The 21,891-nt window shown below is 31.0% G+C and overlaps 1 protein-coding gene across 2 annotated transcripts in view; it reads left to right on the top strand.

The window, feature by feature from the left end:
- LOC124530702 (protein spaetzle 5) overlaps positions 1-21,891 on the top strand; it is a 34,423-nt gene that overhangs the window by 3,332 nt on the left and 9,200 nt on the right. The gene's annotated exons all lie outside the window — the stretch shown is intronic.

The following is a 21,891-nucleotide window of genomic DNA, read 5'->3' as shown; positions in this document are numbered from 1 at the left end:
TAAGAACATTATTTAATCTTAAATATTTTTTATTTTGTTATTATATTTGATTGGGGATTTTTAATAATTCGGGAACAAACCAGCCAAACCGGAATAAAGTTGTGTCTATAATCGAATCTTTATTAATTCAACCTTAAGAACCATAATTTCGAGCGTATTTGTCGCATTTCCACAATTTGAGAATATTTTCAAAAAAATCATAAATTGATTTGTATAAACAAATCAATTTATGAAGTTTTCTAAAAAAAATAGCTTTAATAGTATGATAATAATAAAATACAGTATTTTATGTTAGCCTTATACATTTGTATTTGTATATATACGCAATAAAAAACAATTAAACTAAGTATACAAAGAGGGTTCTTACAAGCTCTTTCGACCATCATATTAAAGGACTGTACATAATTTAATAATGTAGTTTAATACATGTTCTTCTCACTGATTTCGGCAACATCAGCCATTGTCAGTTGATACAAAGCGTAACAAAATGCGAAGGAAATATAATTTTTAAATAAATATGTAGACGAACACAGCGACATTCCTAATTCCCTCATACTCCCTACTCAATAGGTCGGTCAGTAACGCGATACAATTGAAAGCAGTTCACATGTAACACCAAAGACTGTAACTCTAGCAACTTTCAGACTCCAAGATGCCATTGAAATAATCTCGACAAAAATCGTGTAGCTATACTGACCCAAAAACTAAATCCAGGATATGTAAATGTACCTTATAACTAATCCGAAAGCAAGTAACATTATAATTTTATACGTATTATATATTACATGATCGAAAGAACACATTTATATAACTTCAGACATCTAGAGGACCAATTACTTTATGAAGCATTTTAAAATACATATTATTGTTTGGTGTCAATAAGTCCGCTACTGCGTTACTCATCGTTACATTACTTGCGTTGCGTCACACGACGCGCACTTGACACAAGACGCAATGCTTTATGGGTCAAAATTAACCGTTAGAAAGAGGTTGGTAGTTGAATACGTGAATATGTCTTGAGGCAATGTTGTTTTTTAATTTATTCGTGTATGATTTCGAATAACTTCAAATATGCCGAAATAGCAATACATTAATAAAAATTAATATCATACTAATATCGGTATATATTTTTTTGCTGGTGTAAAATAATTTACTAACATAAATTAAATATCTTTAAAATAGTACGATATAAATTAATGTTTCGGAAACAATTCGAAATAAATTTGTTTTAACGATGAAAAAAAATAATTTAGATTATAGCTTTGGTTAGCTAGACCTTGCATTCACTGACCACGTACTAATATGATAACGGTGACTGTTTGTTTATTGCATAGGAATACATAAAAACTTTGCGAAGTATGAACTCAATGACACTACTTATAATGAAACACTTAAAAAACTCAACGTAAAATTCTTTACTGTTTTCGGTTGTCAAATAGCGTTTTTCTATTCCAAGTTGCTTGTTTGTTTTATTGTTACAAATAAAATGTTAAATAGCCAATTGCTATATAATTTATCTTACTTAGCTAGCTCGAGTACTCCACTAATGATCACAAATTATCCGTCTGATTCAATTTAATTCTTTGCCTAATGGATTTCGATTTCGTCACACGCACTTCGTTATACTCGTTTTGTTAATTAATTCAATAGAAAGAAACATTAAAACGATCTGTTAAACGGCTTTTTATTGTCAGGGAATAAAAAGAACGTCCTCTGTTTGTCATGTACAATATTTGTTAAAACATTAAACTTTTTAATTATTGCCCTTGTGTTTGACAAAGGTGTAACTTCTTAGTTCCCAAGGTTGGTGAGGATTTGGCGATTTAGAGCAATTGCTTTATATTTCTTACATTGTCAATGTCTAAGCGATGTGTGTTGTGACCAACTCCCATTAGCTGATTAATCTACAATATAATATACAATCCATTGTAACCCGCATACATACCCGCTTTTGATTTAGATTATCAACGTGACACCCGTAAATTTAATGTTCGTGTTCTATAATTAATTAAAAGCCTTTTACTTCGAAAACCTTCAGATCATATTACAATTTGTTGCACTGAGTTAAAGTTTAAAGTGTGATACATTAAAGTATACGAGTAAAGTTAATGTAGGTGCGTAAATAATTGGTATTTACCTTTCAATAGTCGTGGACTATCAAATTTTATCATAAATTATATTTATTAAAATGCATATTAACCCAACAAAGTAAAAGGCACAGTTAATATGTTGTTCTAAGATTTATATTCGATTGTTATACAAATATTAAACCAAAATGTACATGTTCAAAACAAATAACATTAAGAATTGTTTTCTAAAGATCTTCAAAATTTCATTCCACTACAATTTGGAAATCGCATATCCACCAAATAGACTCAGCGTGAGTTTGTTTTTACGTAATCACCTCCACTGACTCATTTCTTTTTAACCAAATACAGTATTATCCAATGACATTATTTCTTCGCTAAATCTTTTTTGCTTCAAGTGTAGCGTTACAGTACAGATTAAATATTGTATTCGAAATTTCGTCAAGATTTTTTTTTGTGTTCGGCATATCTTATGGAAAAACGAAAAACGATTACGCTCGTGTTTACTTACGCATTTGTCAAAGTCCAACTTCATTGAATGTACTGTAATGAAATAAATCAAATCAATTTTAATACTACCACCGTCTCGGAAACTCGCTTAGTTGCTCTTTTCAAATAAACATTTTTACTATGCTGTTTTTTAAAATAATAATTGGTGTGTTAGAATCCGAGTTAAATCCAGGCGTTTATTTCTTAAAATTATTAATAATCAGATTTCGGGTCGGCAATAGAAATTCGCATTCCGAATTTGATGATAGTAGGGGTTGTTTCTTAAAGGGGTTGTTCCCCACTCTCGAAATTTACCACTCCCAACCCGCGGAAACCCATAGTTTTTTTTTTTAATGTACGTTTAAAGTTACGTGTAACGTATCGATATTTTACATTATAATTAACCTAAAATCATTATTTTTATGTTTATTAGCTTTTTTCTGTATTATATTTTAACAAATACTTTATTAATTTATAGTAAAAAAAAACGTGTAAAAATTTTATATAATTTTGTAGTGAAGTGAAAGTTTCTTTTGTAAAGAAAATAATAATCACCCAGAAGATTTTACGAACATGATAATAGAATACAATATAACATAAAATATAAAAAAGATCCATTTATCGCATTATTAAATGTAGTCAAGTATATATACAGATAAATGGTTCTTATAAATTTCTAAAATATACCTATTGTTGTTTCTATTTTTCACCCAAAATTAACAGCTGTGAGGGGCACAGGAGTGGCGAAGCCACTCCGGCAACAAAAATAGTAGATAGTTATAGTAGGAAGGTTAGGTTAGATTTTATGACCAAACGCTGCGAGCGAAGCGAGCATGCCGCGGCAGCGGCCGGCGCAGCGCCAGAAATCACGTTGTATTTGGAAATTATATTGGAATTTTATATCTCTCCCCTTCCAAAATTTAACTAACAGTACGAATTTTGATGATTTTAGTATTGAAATTTAAAAATTGAAAAAAAAAACTAATGATTTCCGCGGGGGGGGGGGAGTGGTGGTGTAGGTACTACACCACCGCCCCTTACCCCCCAGCCCTTCCCCAACCTTAAATTTGGGATGCGAATTTCTAATGCAATCCCAGTATAATATAATTGTATAGGTATTGTTGTAGTATAGCATAGTGCGGTAACTCAAGTAGGTACTACAACAATTAATCTAAAAAATAATCTAATGAAATTCTTTGTATGCATATACGGTAGTTATAGGACAGATTGTTTTAATTAGGCCTTGAAACTTAAACACTTACTTTTCATGCAATCATAAATATAGTGTTTATATTAAGTGCTAATTCTCGTTAGCTTTTATCAATAAATTTGCTATGTAATCATTTAATTGATGTCCTTTATTCGTTCAACGAATTATAAGTTTATATGATAATAAGATATTTCTGGTAGTTATTACGGTTTCTCTATTATTTGAGCATCATTAATCCCTATTATTTAGCACGTAAAGATTTTTTTTTAAATATACAAAAAGAACCTGTAAAGAACATCGCTACCATTAATCAGAAGGCTTCGAGCTTAACCAACCACGGTGCTGGTTTTGTTGATAGTGAATACATATTAATACTTATATGAGTAAGAGTTTTATTCGTGCGTAATTAATTTAAAACACAAATTAAACACAGCTAAATTCAGTGATACTCACCTGGGTTCAACCCTCAGTCTTCGTTTATAATTCATATTGCCTATCTAAAGTCAACCATCAATAAATATATATATATAATCATACTTTTTGGATCTTTGTTAATGATCTTAATTTATAATGTCAAAACACGTAATATAAAATAATGTCATGTGTTTGGGTCTGTTAAGTGTTAGTGTATATTAAGAGTTATATACCATTTTAACATATTGAGCATACACATATGTTTATAGATAAACAAATTCAGTAGTAATATATTATGAATTCTAATTTGTCTGTACGATGTCGATTTGATAAACAGGTCTAATTCAAATGACACATGAAGATGCCTTGGTAGTTTTGTATGTTGTTTATTGCAAAAAAAATTACTTAACATAATATTATATTTCTCATTAAACTTAGTAAACTTATATGATTATCAATTCAACAACAAAATATTTAACATATGTGATATTGTTGGAATAATTAGCAAAGACACAGAAAGAATATACGCTTCTAGAAAAATATGCTGTTTAAGCAATAAGAAATCGTCATAAATATGTTAATTATAGAACACTGGTCAAATATAATGGTTTTAGTTTTGGCCATGATCTTGACACTGGTTTACGAACAGGTTTAATTAGCACTGGTTTATATTTACGTCATATTAATTCAATTATCGTATCATATATCACATAATTATGTATACATATGTACATATATTATAGTAGTAATTGCTGCAAACGTAGTTTGCTTGGAATTTAGATATATTTAAACATAAAGTGTTTGACTGTCCTTACTTTTTTTCTGTGTTAGCGGATGAATATATGGACATTCAGCACTGCCCATAGACACTGGCTCTGTAAAAAATATTAACCATTCCTTATATTGCCAATGACCCAGCAATCTTGGGACCTGAGATCTTATGTTCCTTGTGCCTGCAGATACACGGCCTCATTCACCCTTCAAACCGGAACGCAACTATACTGAGTACCTACTGTTGTTTGGCAGTAGAATATCTGATGAGTCAGTTGTACCTACCCAGAGAGATTTGCACAAAACCCTCCCATGTCTTAATTATGTAACATATATGGTTTCTTACAGTAGTTCTTAAAGTATTTATTTTTATTCCATGTATTTAAAATATCATGTTCGGGCTACTTAAAAAAATACTACATTAGTTACTTGGGAGAATCGGAAAAATAAGATAACGTTTAAAATATATGTGTATGTGGTTTTACTGCTTCTGTGTTTTTTTGTTCTAGTCTCTAAACTGTCAATTCTCAGACAGACACACAAAATGAATAATAATTTTCTATTATAATATTTGCGTACGAGAACTACTTGCCAGCAATTTGCTTAATTTTAGTAGTACGTAGTAGTACCTTGCAAGATATATTGAATGTTCCTTAGAACGCCACCTTACCAATCTTAGGAACTAAAATATATGTCCCACGTTAACCTCTGTAGATTGGACTACTGTCCAATCTGTGGACTAAAAGTTAAATAATTTTGTAACAAGAATTTGGATATAATATATTACAATATACCAAATTCCGTTTTAGAGAGCAGTTAGCGTTCTTGACCGTGTTAGCAGTCGTGACCGAAGAGCGACACTGCACCCGCCCTTGTGCCGAGACGCGCGACCTATTGTCTCCTAAAGGTCTAGCTTCTGAGAATGTCTGCAGATTTCTATAGATTCTGCCAATGGAATGTCGGCAAGATTATCCTCATATCTTGTTCTTTGTCTTAACTATGGGTCAAATACATACTATTGAGTCCAGGACACATATAAAACAACACACAATATGAGTGACCCACGTCTACAATATACTTTTATTAAAACAGTAATGTTTTTTTGTGTTTAGGCAATATTACAAACAGCATTCAGTTGCATCAAGAATAATGTATTGACATCGTACATGAATTAGCCTATTATTATGGGAATATCTATGTGATTAGCTTACTTTCAATTAAAAACACTTGTAATACGCGCGCAAACACAAAATATCCCAATAGCCTTTCTCTCTGAACTTTACATAAGCTGTAATATAAAACGGAATCATTTTTATCAAAAGATCAATACATTACAGTACCTTTGGTATCGAAAATCCGATACTAAGGTAAATAATATTATGACAAATTCAGAAAACAAAAGTATGAATGCTGTGTATTGAATATATGTTGAACAAATAAAACTCATTGTATATAAATAAAACGTGTTTCGTGTTGAGTTCAAACTCAACTACCTCAAAATATATCGGCATTCTATGCAATATAATTTATTAGGATTGTCGTTATGATAATATTATCACATACTAATGAATAGTTTTTTTTATATAATTTAATAATATATTGTTTTGAAAAAATATTTTATTTGAAAGCTGAATTTGATATTCGATTAAACTATTCTGATTCAAATATTTATATATTCGTGTATGAAACGCGTAAAAGATTGTGTTGATTAAAGGAGCGTAATTTGAGTGAGGTTTTATATAATCGTACAAAATATTAGTAGTAATATTTTGAATAAAATTACCTATATACTAAATATAAAGAAATATATGCAAATATTTCTCATGTAGGTCTCATACAATGTTGAATAATATTGCTGATTTATCTTAAAAAGAAATGATTATAATTAAATATTTTTTAAAAATAAATGTCAGAAACATTTCCATTCTTCATAAAATGTTCAAAAGTAATAACGTCATCAATTCCTGCGTCTTTATATTATAAAAAGATCGATGTTTATTTTACATTCCACTGATCACTAAAAAAAGAAACCTCAGTTTCTGACGCAATAAATCTCTTCTAATTTATGTTTTGGAATTTCCGAAGATTTATGGATTTATTTTCATCATGATTATGTATATACTCCGTTTGGTATAACATAGGTTTTTATAGCAGTTTTGGTGTTTGATTGATCTTAAACACTTCTTAATTAATTCTCGTACCTCTAAATAATCCAAATGATGCTTACATTATAAAATATTTTTGCCTAATGGTATAGTTTGCATAAGTAAAATAGAAGCGTGAATCTCACAAGTGCTGCCTTGATTTATTTACATAAATATTGCAATGAGTTGTAATATATAACACATATTCGGCTAAATACAATATTCCGTCGATTGTGACCCAATAATATCCAACCAAAAGCTAAATTGTAAAACAAACACATCGTTTATTTGAACTGTTATATTACATAAATAATAATATATCAATTGACATGACCGTGTTTTGAAGGTTAAGTAATAAAACGTATCACTCTTAACAAAAGATAAGTCTACTTGGTGGTAGTCTACGTGGGCTTTGTGCAAGCCCGTCTGGGTAGGTTCCACCCACTAATCAGTTATTCTACCGCTAAATAACAGTACTCAGTATTGTTGTGTTCCGGTTTGAAGGGTGAGTGAGCCAGTGTAACTACACAAGGGACATATACGATAAGCACATTGACGATGTAAGGAATAGTTAATATTTCTTACAGCGTCATTGTCTATCGATGATGATGACCACTTACCATCAGGTGGCCTATATGCTCGTCCGCCAACCTATACCATATAAAAATGGCAATAGTTTTCATGCGTTCAGTTCATTTAACCGGATGAAATGGACACATTTGTATCCAACAATACTCATTCAAGCAGCGCAGCGGAATAAATATCAAACTTACCTCTAATGAGGATGGGAGGACTTTAAGCTATTGATATTTCTATGCCAATCACACAACCTAAGAAATCTACTTTATCCAAATCAGTTATATGTTATAAGGAATAATCCTTTTGATTAAAACATTGTATGAAATATTGTCAAATCAAAAATACGATGGACCCACTCTATCTATCAATTGTCTATCTAGCAATGTATTCAAATGAACATAAACAAATAACCATTTACCATAAATTTAGTCACATTATATTCATTTGTTCAAAAGTTCATATGTTTGTAACTGCATACCTGCACGTTATCCTAACGAAATCTAGAAATCATTTAATATTAATAAGTAGCTATTTAACCTAAGTTCATTGAATATGCCATTAAAAAACAGAAATCATGTTTATTTAATTCATTTTATAGTTACGTAGTAAGTTTTACCGCATTTTATTTCGCCAATGTCACGTGAGACGAAGACGCGATGTGATTGATCGATACGATCGAGTATAATTAAATTTTGAAGATAAACAAATGAGGAAGTTTGATTATTTTATTATGCAAATAAAAATGCTTGGTATGTCATTTTAACTACCTTCAAACATTCTATGTGTCTTATTTTTGGCTAAGCAATATTTGCTTTTTGATTTTTTTGATACACGTATGTATATTGTACATATTTAATCGGTCTATTCTAATCTTTGTCACTTGGAATTGAAGTAATAATGCAATTATATTGTAAAAATATTTGACAACCCAACGTACTGCAGGAGGATTAGTTCATTTTTCGCTCCGAGAATTGGAAACACGATCTAATGGGGAAATGTTCTAAGCTTTCTTTACCCCTTTCACGCATTTACTTTCTTAAAAAATTTGTTGATAAACTAATTCAATGTTATCATCTACGTAAATATTATATATTTTATTAAATTATATCAGATTAATAAGTTTACTTACTTTAGGACTACCTCAGATATTTCACTTAAATAAAAAAATCAAATATATGTTGTTAAAAAAAAAATCATTAATCATTCAATCATTGACTTTATTACCCTAAATCAAAAGATCTACAGTCATGTAACCTATGAAGATCCGCGATGTTATGTTAGCTAAATAGTTATATATTCCTCAAATGATATATGCCTCGATTGGTCTGACCCCGAAATTTTAAGTCTTAGTCAGACATTGACACGAATAAGTCAAACGGCGGCTGCAAATCCATTTGTTGCTCATCGCCACCCGACCACAGGGCGCCGTCTTAGGCGCCACTAGTGTTGACACTAACGATATTCTATCTAAACATACATATATTTGATTAAATTAACGTTTTAAGCTTCTTTGGTTACATAATTAGTCTTAGACATATATGTTAGATCTATTTCATGTTTTTGCATAACATGAAACTTTTATAAGAACTTTGAATATTTAATGCATTTCATTATAACTACATATTTTTTCCATGTAATACAACATATTATGTCATATTATAAATTTGTTTGTAATAAAACAATCATCAGATAAAAAATACTTGTCAGAGCAGATTATTTTTACACAATTCTATTAAAACTTTGTTTTAGTGATTAACACTTTTTGTTGGAATTATAGTAACAATAATTAGATTACACAATACGATCGAGTTAAATTTGAAGGGTAAGTGGTCTAGTGTAATTTCAGACACAAGGGACATAGCATCTTAGTTCCTAAAGTTGATGGCGTATTTGCGTTGGAAATGACAGTGTTTACCGCTTACCATGAGATGGCCCATTTGCTAATGATGACAATTTATGAAAATTATTTGATAGTTTTGTTTCAAACATTTATGGGGTTTAGTTGCGAATATTAAATAATCTAAAACTGTTAAATGCGGTTTAATGTCATGAAAAATACAAATAAATGATTGCGACAAATAACTTGGCAAATTACTTGATATTAAAAAAAACTTTATAAAAACAAGTTTTCATTGAGTCTTTCTACGTAACCGTATAAAATTAAGTATTATACTTTGTATTGTTACTAATACCGAACAATTTTAGCTTAATCATGAATAAGGAAATGGTTTTAATTTCGGCCACAAATAAACACTCGTAATAATAGTAGCTGTTAATTGATTGTACTTTAAAAAAATGTATTATTGATTGCATAATAATTGAATGGTATTTTCCGTGCTAGTTGGATTAATTTGATATGTGTCATATTTATTATTTGTCGGATAAGCCGTTGGCTGAATCCGCATTACCAATAGTCAAACAAATAAAAAAAATATGCGTGCGGTCATGTCAATTGTACTATTGACACTTACATATATTTTTAATTTGAACACATATCAAACCTTTTTGTATATTAATTCAAAACCTTTTTGTTTACAAATTAAAACCATTGAGATATGATTTACAAAATCAGTTTTGTCTAAACTTTTTTTAATTAAATAACGATTATAAGAAGAAAAAGAAAAAAATAACAAGTAAGTCAGTATTTTGTGTGTTACTTACTCCTTATAAAAAATGTTTATATCTAAACTATCACTAAGTACAATAATGGCTTTTTATAGTATTGCATTCTGTGAGTGAGCTATTGAATCAGGTGCGAATAATAACAGTGTGGTGTTAATGAACTCAGGAGTTTAGATACGGTTGTCGAAATGTGATACAAATGGAAATCAATATCTAAATCTTGGAACACATAGACTTTTTTATTCGTTTAAATAATAATTCGGTATACTTTCATACGAGTCATATATATACAAGTTTTCGTTAAATGTGTTAAACAGTCTTAAATGTAATTATTTGCGAATAAGTATATGGCGACTAATTTTATTATAGGATCAAATCAAATGCGTAAGATGAGTATGTATCTTACGGATTCGATTTGATCGTTTGATTTCTTTCGTAGATTTTGTTTTTTGTTATTTTATAAAAATCAGAAATATTGCTGAACAACTAAGATTAAAACTCATCAATAACGACCGAGTTTTAGTGAGATTTCTTTTTTTTTTTTATCTGACATTGCTGGTGAAGAATAAATATATACACAGTCTTAAAAACAATAATGAGTGTTTGAAATCATATCGACAAAATCAATCGAGCTAGTTTTTTATGCCATCGGTAGTAGTACGCTCAATTGGCCCTCAGATGGTAAGTGATCCATCAGAGCTTACATTAGCGACGTGGGAATTTAAGCGTTTAAGTCCCTTATGCCTGTAGTTACACTGGCACTTGAAACATTAAAACCAGATACATCAATACTAAATGTTGCTATTTAGTAGTAAAATACACTATGAATGAGTCACACTTACTGAGGTGGGCTTGCACAAATCCATACCACCTAACATGCGTAAATATAACACCGAATTCTTCCCCACATGAAAGTACTCCTGTTCCCAGAACATCTACACAGTAATTACAACATATTACGATATCCCTAAAATCCTTGTAAATGTATAGCTTTATTTTTAATATTTTCTAGAATGTTTTGTTATCTGTATTTATCGTATATAAATCAATATTCCGATTGATATTATTAGGCAATACACAGTCTTCCTCAAGACGTACTTTTGTAATTTAAAAAAATGTGGAAATTTTAGTTTTAAGTAAAGCGCTATAACTTTTCAATCTTAAACTACATCGAATAGACTTATTAATATTCCATCGAAATTACATATTTAGTATAAATAAATTTACGGCGTATCTTGTACAGAAGCAACCCGTCACGCTGAAAACGTATTTATATATGATTTAAGGCTACGATTAATATTGCCTGTGATCTATAAAACAATACCCTACATTATAAAAAAAAAACCTTTTGTGCGTTATCTATGGTCTACGTAAGAAAAACAAGATAAGGATCTTATTACAACTGTCATACTTGTCACTGATATAATTATTATTACAATAAGCAAATGTAGTTATTTTAATTAGTCATTATAAGCAATGTCTTGTCCAGTCACAAGGATTTCCTACTGGGCATTGTTATTGTAATTAGAGGGACATGCAATCTGATATTGAACGAATCAAACATCGTGATTAAACAGATATATATCTGTACGCACGATTTTGAAAGTAATTTCATGCTAATTAAAGCCAAAATGTCCGCACCTTATTTCTTGATTAATGTTCTGTTATAGTTATAAAAAATAGGGATTGTAATTTTAACAATGTATACTAAACAAAGGTGAACAGTATGTTTGTGAGAATGCGTTAATTTCAAGAGCTCTGTATGATTTAAATAAATCTTTTATCGTTAGACTAGAAGCCTGTCCCGGCTTCGCAGGGGACATAAGTTTTAATTAAATATTTTACCATTTATTATTATTTTTTTTCATTGTTTTTTCCGACATGTTTAACAATTGTCGTTCTATTTCAACATATTTACACAAAAATTTATTAAATGATATTCCTAAACCTTCCTTATGAATGTGTATTAGTGAAAAGCGTATGAAAATCCACTCAGTATTCGATTTTAACGCGAACATACAGACAGACGCGGTCGGGAGCCTTTGTAAACTGTAATGTAATAATTGAAAAACAACGACAGATTAAATCAAGTTATTAATACTTACAAAAATTATGAATGATATGAAATCAAATTAGTTTATGTAATAAAATATTAAAAAACATAACCGAAAAAATAGCCCAAACTTATTTAGGTACAGTGCGAAACTCAATGACTCATCATATTAACAATATCATATATATGCAAATAATGAATATGCAGTTAACTTCTGTGGTCTAATATTATGCATATGGAGCGAGGCTGTACCGCCGCGCGCGTAAGTGCTAATGTTTCCTAATCTTAATAATATCAAATGAACTTCTGGTTTTAGAACATTATTTATAAGGTAGATATTTGAGTAATCATAAAGTAAAGCGTTATAATCCTCTTACTAGTTCAACCCGCAGCTACGCCCTCGTTGAATTAGGTTTACGATTAAAACAATGTGTACGTGCCTATATAATAATTATTTGATTACTTTCCTATATTAGGTATTGAGCTGAGATGGCCCAGTGGTTAGAGCGCGTGCATCTTAAACGATGATTGTGAGTTCAAACATAGGCAAGCACCACTATATATATATATGTGCTTAATTTGTGTTTATAATTCATCTCGTGCTCGGCGGTGAAGGAAAACATCGTAAGGAAACCTGCATGTGTCTAATTTCATCAAAATACTGCCACATGTGCATTCCATCAACCCGCATTTTACGGCGTGGTGGAATATGTTCCAAACCCTCTCCTAATTGGAAAAGGAGGCCTTATCTCAGCAGTGGGAAAAGTACAGGCTGTTACTTTACTTTACTACTATTTCATATTTATATATATACATATATTATTACTTATAATTTATAAAAATTATCCGTGTGGATTGAAGTAATTATTATAAATAGAAGCTACGAGAGTGCACTTTTGGTCTGCTTTTTATATATGATGTTTAATGCCATGTGTTATACAAAGTAAAACGACGTGAGGTTAACTTGCATGTCTGAGAGTTGACAAAGATTTGTGAAGTTTGCAGAAGGAACTTCTGAAACCTTAGAACCGCACTGAGCCAGTTAATCTTCCCAACTTTTGGCTTACTGTTATTACACTGACAAGAGGTCCATGCCCATCAGTTCACTGAAATAACATTTTATCTCTAAGTTATTTTTTTTTTAATACAAAATTGCAAGTACATATGAAATTATTACTCCTCAATTAGGATATGCAATTTAACTTTGAACCATAAATTATGCTATAACCTTTTGCTATATTTTATTTATTTATTATAAAAGATATACCATCGTCTAAGGTAGGTAGGTAGCATTCAAGATCATTCATCTTTATAGGTTTAAACAACATTAAAATCTTATTGCGATACCGGGAATCGAACCCGAGCCCCCTGGGTGAGAGACAGGTATCCTGGCCAATAGATCATATCGTAATATCCATATGTTCATCAAGTAATAAAATTATAAAAAAATTATAATATTGCGAAAAAATTACAACAGTTTGCGATTGTACTTTACTCAATAAATCAACCCATAAATTTCAATTCTTAGACAACATATTTCCTAAGAAAACTATATATATAAAGTTATTTCACCTTGTCATTAGATACAGCTTTTATTATAAATATTTATTTATATCTATTAAAATTCAACATATTCTACAATTAAAGGAATTTATATATATAAATATATATTCAATAATTAGTTTTCTTACTAATTACTTGCTATATACAAACATATCCGCCATCATATTTAATGTTTTTTATGTGTTTAAGAATTAATATAAGTGTACATAATCACTCCGGATAGAATTATAAATGTTACTATATTTATTTTAATAATAATCGAATGTGCGTTGATAAAGTAAAAAGTGAAAGAGGGCATAGTTGCCTAACCTCTTTATATTATACATTTCTAGTTCAAAAACTAATTTTAATATACATAAAATTTGTCTTGTCGAATTCATTTAGAAACTCTTCATTTATATAGATTTATATAAAACTTTCATATAGAAAATATTTTCGATACGGAAATAATTTAAAAACTCTTCTTTTTCTTCAATTGTTAAATGTTTATTGGAATGTCAAAATTGTCGGTTAGCAGGGCGCTTTCCAAGCGAAACACTACGCTGCCAAAACGAAACTTATACTCGAAGTAAAAATTTACAAAAGTTTTATAAACATCAAAACTGACTAGAGAAACTCGTATTCTAAGCAGAGTTCATATGTGTATATGTATTTGGGTTTTGTTGGAAAAATATACCAAGCAATTGGTCAATTAGTAACAGCTTCATATTTTAGCTATTTTATCATTATATATATTATATAATATTATAGATGTGAAAGAAACTCTATCTGTCTGACTGTCGCTCTTTCACGGCCACACCGGTGAACCGAATTTGATAAAGTTTGGTATGAAGCAAACTTGAACTCCAAGACAGGACATAGGCTACTTTGTTTTCCTAACACATGACAACCAACAATCTAAAGCGCGAGCGAAGCCGTGGGCTACTACTAGTAGTGTATAAATGTTTAATAGGATATTTATAATTATTTATTAATTATTGATATTATTGATTATAATTTTATCATGGTCACCGTCACGCCTTTTCACAGACAAGGCTATATGACAGGGCAATGAATTCGCGGTACTGCTACGGAAGTTAACTTTTTGTAACATTAGAACTTAATTGTACAGTCATTTAACAGTAATTAGTGATACATATCGTATAATACAACATAGACAATTGTCATTGACATTGGCATAAAAAAATATATTAATTTAAATTTCGAATTATTCGAAATCGACATGTAAATACTTTTTTGTATTAATACATAGTGGACAATGTTGAGGTATTTAAAAGGTGTTTTATTATCTGCAACAAAAAATAAAGTCAATTCCGAATGAGTGTAATAGTTTATGTCTTGAAACATTTTATATCAGGCACGTGCTAGGAACGCAGGAGTCGATCACGATTATCCTTGTATTTCGAACCACCGGCACCGCTGCTGTCACGAACCGAAGTGGGTGTGGCTGCATAAGTATTGTCCATTCTAATTTGATTATAAAACTACGCAGAAGTAAATTGACAAATCAAACTTAACGCATATTTGTATATCTAAACCGCTTTTAAAGGGACGTAATACCTTCTATCGGTTTACGGTCCCATATAATGTAATAGGTATATCAACTTCGATATAATATCTCGTAAAATTTTCAATTTCAAAAGATACAAGTCAATAACGTACCATGTAATAATAATAAATAGTAATTTAATTTCAAAATTAATTTGACATCGATGAACGTTACAAGAAACCGTCATTTCCATTATAAATTAGATTGCCAATAATAATAATTTATTATTTATAATTTTTTAATATACTTTATTTGTAAATGCTCTTTGTGTTCGCAAATATAATTATCGAACATGTCTGTTGAAGTATTTCCTTGGTTTTAGTAGACATTAAAAAAAATCGAAATTTTATTTAGTGTAGACAGAGATGAATTAAACAATTTCCTAAAAGTGATGACACTGAGAAAGTGGTTTTAAATTTATTTGTCCTGGTAACCATTAACCCTGTTTACACACGGATGAACGTTTTGCGCGGACTCTCCTTTGTTTTACGCTTACACACAAATGCGAAATTGTTATTTTTTTTTTTTCTTGACGATTATCTGACATTCCCTATTGGTTACAATGTCTAGACAATTAAATTTTCACATCCTTATTTTGTTTATATACTTATTATGGTTTGGTGGAAGAGATGAGTATTCAGTTCAATTAAAAAAATGACAAACAAAAGATTTAAAGAGTTTATTTGTCTCAAGTAGATAAATGTTGGTAAACGTAAATTCTTTGTTTTCTTTTATTCATTATTTTTGCATCAGATATGTTTTACTCAAACGTTACAATAATTAAATATAACTTCAAAAACTTAATTCGTTTCGAATTTTCATGCTATCTATACTTCTAAACTCCAAACTAGTATATGTATACGCGTGTATTGAATTTGTTACTTTCATTGTTTATTTAAACAACTGTATGTTTTCATATTGTCGACATTTAGCATTCAACTCGGACTTAGATCTTATCTTCAGTTGCGCAGTATTTGAGTTATCGTCGGGTTTAGTCTACTTTCCAAACACTTGTACGAAAAAACCTTATGTAAATGAATAAAAATCTGACTGGTGACAAAAAATATAGGAAAATTTTAAAACCTCATAAAGGAATCTTAAATTATACTGTGTTTAAAAAATAACATTACTTCTGGATACATTTGTGATGGTTCGGTAGGCTAATTATAATTATAGTCAGAATTTTGGTTAATTCATCTTTTTGGTTTACGTCATTGTAATTTCGTAAGGATTTAATCTCACTTTTTTAGATTATTCTTAACAATGTTTGTGTATTTGTACAGATACAAACAGTAAATATAGTCTTTTGACGTCAACAAAAAAAAATAAAAAATACATTTTTTTAAACAGCGCAACAAAAAGAGGAATGTAAGTATATCATATAAGAAACATATTTTCAGACATTTTGAAAAGTTAACGATGCTAAATATATATCACTACATTAATGATTCAATTAACCAACAAATACAATACCTATATTTATTAACCAAAAGACAAAGAGATTTCACATTAAACCTCTGTTAAACAGCAGTATCTACGTTTATGTGGAAAAACCAAACCTCTTGACACCCAGAATAAGATTCCATAATGAAAACCAATGATCTATAAAGAATCTAAGTCAATTCGTTATTCATTGCCTATTATATTACTTGTATAATCTTCCTATAACAAAGGGGGTTTGTGCGAACTTATTACCACATAATACATAACCAAACTTACATAACGATACGTGGCTTCCGATTATTTCTTGTAATTAATACCGTGGTATTTTGTACTATAATGGTTTCCGACTGCAACGTAACTAGCGTAGTTTCTTCGAAATAAATCTATTTCTATCTTTCTGTGGAAATTAATGTTATATTAATCCATAATTATAACTCTGGGAGTTCAAGTTCTAACAAATATTTATGTTTGAGGTATATTATATACTTGTGGTATCGTTTTCATTCAATGCATTTAAGGAAAATATATATTTTTGATAATATATATCCAACGTCATATCTTTGTTACCAGTGTTTGCAATTATGAATGTACTTGTTTGTATATTCGTTAATTTTGTAATTAAATCTAGTCCGAAAACATATGCAAAAAATATGTCATTAAAAGTTTAACATATTAATAAGCACAGCCTTGACAACAACAAAACAATAACAAATAACATAAATAACAGTGAAGAAGGTTCCAGTGAAATTAAATAATATTTTATGTTAACATTTAAACTTATACAGATTGTTATATTTTCTATGCTTTTTAGGTTAACTTTTACGTTAATTATATCATATACAATATATAGAGAACTTTGGCTTTGATAGCAATCTAAAAGTTTGTGAGTAAAATAGAAAAAAATGAAGTGTAGTTATGACATATCATAATAAAAGATAATATAAGCTATTGTTGTCTGTACTTACGCGAATTAGCAAGAAAAATATGTAAATTACATAATTTAACACTTTTCTAGTCTAAACCATGAAACTATTGTTTTAATTTACTGGCTAGTTACTTAACAGTTGAACTTCTCTTATAGAATTATTTTGCAGCTTACATGTTTCTTTTGATCATTGCGTGATTTCCACAATTATCTTAAGTATAATAGGACCATTCATATTTCATTTAGAAAAAAAAGTTATTAAAATAAAATGTTATATATTGTCGGTCAAATAAAAAAATATATTAAAAATTCGTTGAAATAATTTTAAGATGAGTGTTTCATCTGAGTAAAATGTGATTGTTACGTTCTTGGAATACGATTCTAACACGGTAGGTTATCATGTTTGTACACACATGTTCGCGTGCCTCAGAATTTCTCATAAACAATATGTTAATATTGTGTGAAGTTTGCAACGTAAATATTCCGCATACAACGAGCACTATAACATTTTACTATTGACCAAAATTATGTTTCAAAACTACTTCAAACCAGTAAAGAGAAGATGGATTTTATATACGTATATTGTTTTTGACGTTTGGCGACTTGATGTAACTACTGTATTGTTCTATTGGCCTAATCCTGCGTTGGTACAATAAAAATATACTGAAATTTTCTTTATAGAATATGTCACTGTGCAGAATTGTGAAGTTCTCAGTGTTATATTCCCGCGCATCGTAGGGGTAAAAGATCCCTGATCCTCAACTAATCTCTTCGGTCGAATCGATTTTAACCCTTCATATATTGATAGTCCACTTGAGATGGCGTATATGTATATTAATATCTTTTATGTTTTTGACATGAACCGCTATGACAGATATTAAGCATCAGAAAGCTAGCTTCAAAACTACGTATTTAACATTTGCTACTAATTATTATCTACGCCTTTAAGATATAACATAGCATTAACAATCGAAAGGAAAACGTTTAAAATAAACAAAGTAAACAGATGTCGCTGTTCGGAATGGTATTGATAGAGTCATGTACGGGAAAAATTATGTAATTTTTGTTGTTCACATCAGCCGTCGAAGCTATAGTACATAATACAAAAATAGGACATTTTCGTACACATGTTCTGTAAACAAATTCGTCTACCAGATTTCTACATTGATATATCCTCGAATAATTATTGTACAGAACATTTAAAAAATAATTTACACGTTATTGTCTGCCAAAGAACTAGTTGAAAACATATTGTGGTGAATTTGTAGTCGAAAATTATGAAATTTTTCGAGTACATGGTTTGTTATTTGGTAATGCGAAGAGCGTTTCAAGGTTTAAGGAGGAAAAACTATTCAAAATTCTCCATTTCATAACATTCATATGACTCGCCTGTGTTGTCCTACTTCGGTTCGGCAATTGCTTTGTTTTAAACGATATCGCATGCTTTGCGCTTACAAAACACATCCGAGTACTTACGAGCGTCTTAGGATTATCACAATGAAATTTAATTCAGTTATCAATCAATATCAAATGATATATTTACATTTATAATAACAAAACAAAGCAAAATATTTATAGCTCTATTAAGCGTTGAAATAATGATTCTTTGCATTACACTTTTTTCTTATATTATTTAAATTACTTAAACTATGTTATATAGAGATTCAAATAAAAAGTAACTATTTGTTAAAAGAAAATTTACATATTTTCTAGTGTATATGTATACCATTTATTTATATATTTTATCGCTAAGAATCATTGAGTTGTGAGTGAGGATTAATGAGTTTTAGTTTGAGGAATGACTCACTCATTGTCTCTTCTATCTATTCTCACAGTGTATCTTTAAGCGCTAGGGAAATCCCATATCATTACCAAAGATTGGCAGTGTGAGGCTAAAATTACTTACGACGCTGTGGTTACCTATTATCAATTCTACATTTGTAATAGCATTGAAGCAGTTGAGAGCAAGGGGGAGGCATTAGCAGCCAGCTTGGACATAGCGAAGGCCTTCGATCGTGTATGGCACAAAGCGCTTCTTTCGAAGCTTCCTTCCTATGGGCTTCCCGGGAAATTATGCAATTGGATTACCAGCTTTTTGGCAGATCGGAGCATCAAGGTCGTTGTCGACGGTGCATGCTCTGACTTAAAATTCGTCAATGCTGGTGTTCCACAAGGCTGCGTTCTATCACCCACTCTGTTTCTTCTGCATATCAATGATTTGTTGCAAATCGGGAACATTCATTGCTATGCAGACGACAGTACCGTTGACACCTTATACACCGGCCGCGCTAATATTTCTCGGGAAAACGTCGAAGAGAACCGGAACAAACTTGTGTCTGAAATCGAGTCTTCATTAAACGAAGTCTCGAATTGGGGCCGGCTAAATCTAGTCCATTTCAACCCCAAAAAGACGCAAGTTTGCGCGTTAACCGCTAAAAAAACACCATTTGTCGTATCTCCACGATTTGAGAACATTCCGATAGCCGCTACAGGTAGTATCGGAATACTTGGCGTTGATATTTCGAGCCTCGTTCAGTTCCGCGGTCAATTGGAAGGCAAAGCCAAATTGGCTTCAAAGAAGCTCGGTGTGCTCAGCAAGGCGAGACAGTATTTCACGTCGGCCCATCGCCTAAAACTTTACAAGGCGCAAATTCGGCCTCACATGGAGTACTGCTCTCACCTCTGGGCGGGTGCTCCCCAGTACCAGCTCCTTCCATTTGACCGCATCCAACGTAGAGCGGCTCGAGTTATCGACGATCAAGCCCTTTCCGATCTCCTTGATCCTTTGGCTTTGCGTAGAGATGTCGGATCACTCTGCATCTTCTACCGAATTTTTCACGGGGAATGTTCCGAGGAATTGTTCGGATTAATCCCGGCTGCTGAATTTCACCTTCGGACATCTCGCCAAAATTCTAAGTTTCACCCGCACCACCTTGATGTCCGAAAATCCACAACAGCGCGATTTCTCAGACATTTTCTGCCTCGCACAACCACTTTGTGGAACCAGCTTTCGCCGGCGGTTTTTCCGAACCGATACGACATGGGAACCTTTAAGAAAAGAGCCTACTCCTTTTTGAAAGGCCGGCAACGCACCTGCAAGTCCCCTGGTGTTGCAGGTGTCCATGGGCGGTGGTAGTCACTTTCCATCAGGTGAGCCTCCTGCTCGTTTGCCTCCTATGCCATAAAAAAAAAAAAAAAAAAAAAAAAAAAAATAAATATCGAACATTAATCTGGAAATGTATCCTTCGTTTAGTGACCTTATACGAAAGTCTGGTGACTTTAAAAGTAGAACTCCTAACCTTCATGAGGTCTTGACATCAAATGCTTTAATGTGTCAATTTACTTTGACACCCCATTGTGCTTTGGTTCAATAGTTAATGATATCACATGTGTCAACTATTGTTGTTGATTGATGTAATTATCTTCTATTGCGCTAGCCTTGCCCGTATATTTATGACATGTCGACGTAATTTCAAAACCTCAGAGTTCTCTCCTTTCATTTCCATTGTAGAACCGAGCGCAAATTATCTGGGTAGATAAGATCAACAGCGCTAATTATACTGACATACAACAATGATACGATTCTGTACGATCATATAATCAGTCTTGATATATTCACAGCTAAGTTATTAGCAGCGATGTTATCGGAAAGGTAACTAGAAACAAATGCAAAAATCTAGAAGGCTTTCTGCGAGGTCGTCTGAGTAGATATCGCCGAACGTCAATACTTTTATATTACTGTATTTCGTTTTCCGGTTGTATGAACCAAAATGATTACAAGCATAAAATATGTAGCAAGTTGCAAGCTTGTGTGTTTAGATAATTTAATATCATATCATAAGATTCGCATCGGCTGCGCGCTGGAGCAAATTATTTGATAAAGAAAATGATATGACAAAAATATAATTTCTAATCAACAGCAATCAGGATTTTTTTTTATGATATAGTTTGGCGTACGAACATATGGACCACCTAATGGTAAGTGATCACCATCACCCATAGACAATGACGCTGTAAGAAATATTACAATTCCTTAAATCGT

The sequence above is a fragment of the Vanessa cardui genome, chromosome 6, assembly GCF_905220365.1.
Source record: "Vanessa cardui chromosome 6, ilVanCard2.1, whole genome shotgun sequence".
Lineage (NCBI taxonomy): Eukaryota > Metazoa > Arthropoda > Insecta > Lepidoptera > Nymphalidae > Vanessa > Vanessa cardui.
Note: the sequence above shows the minus strand (reverse complement) of the source record. Positions and strands in the feature narration are given on the sequence as shown.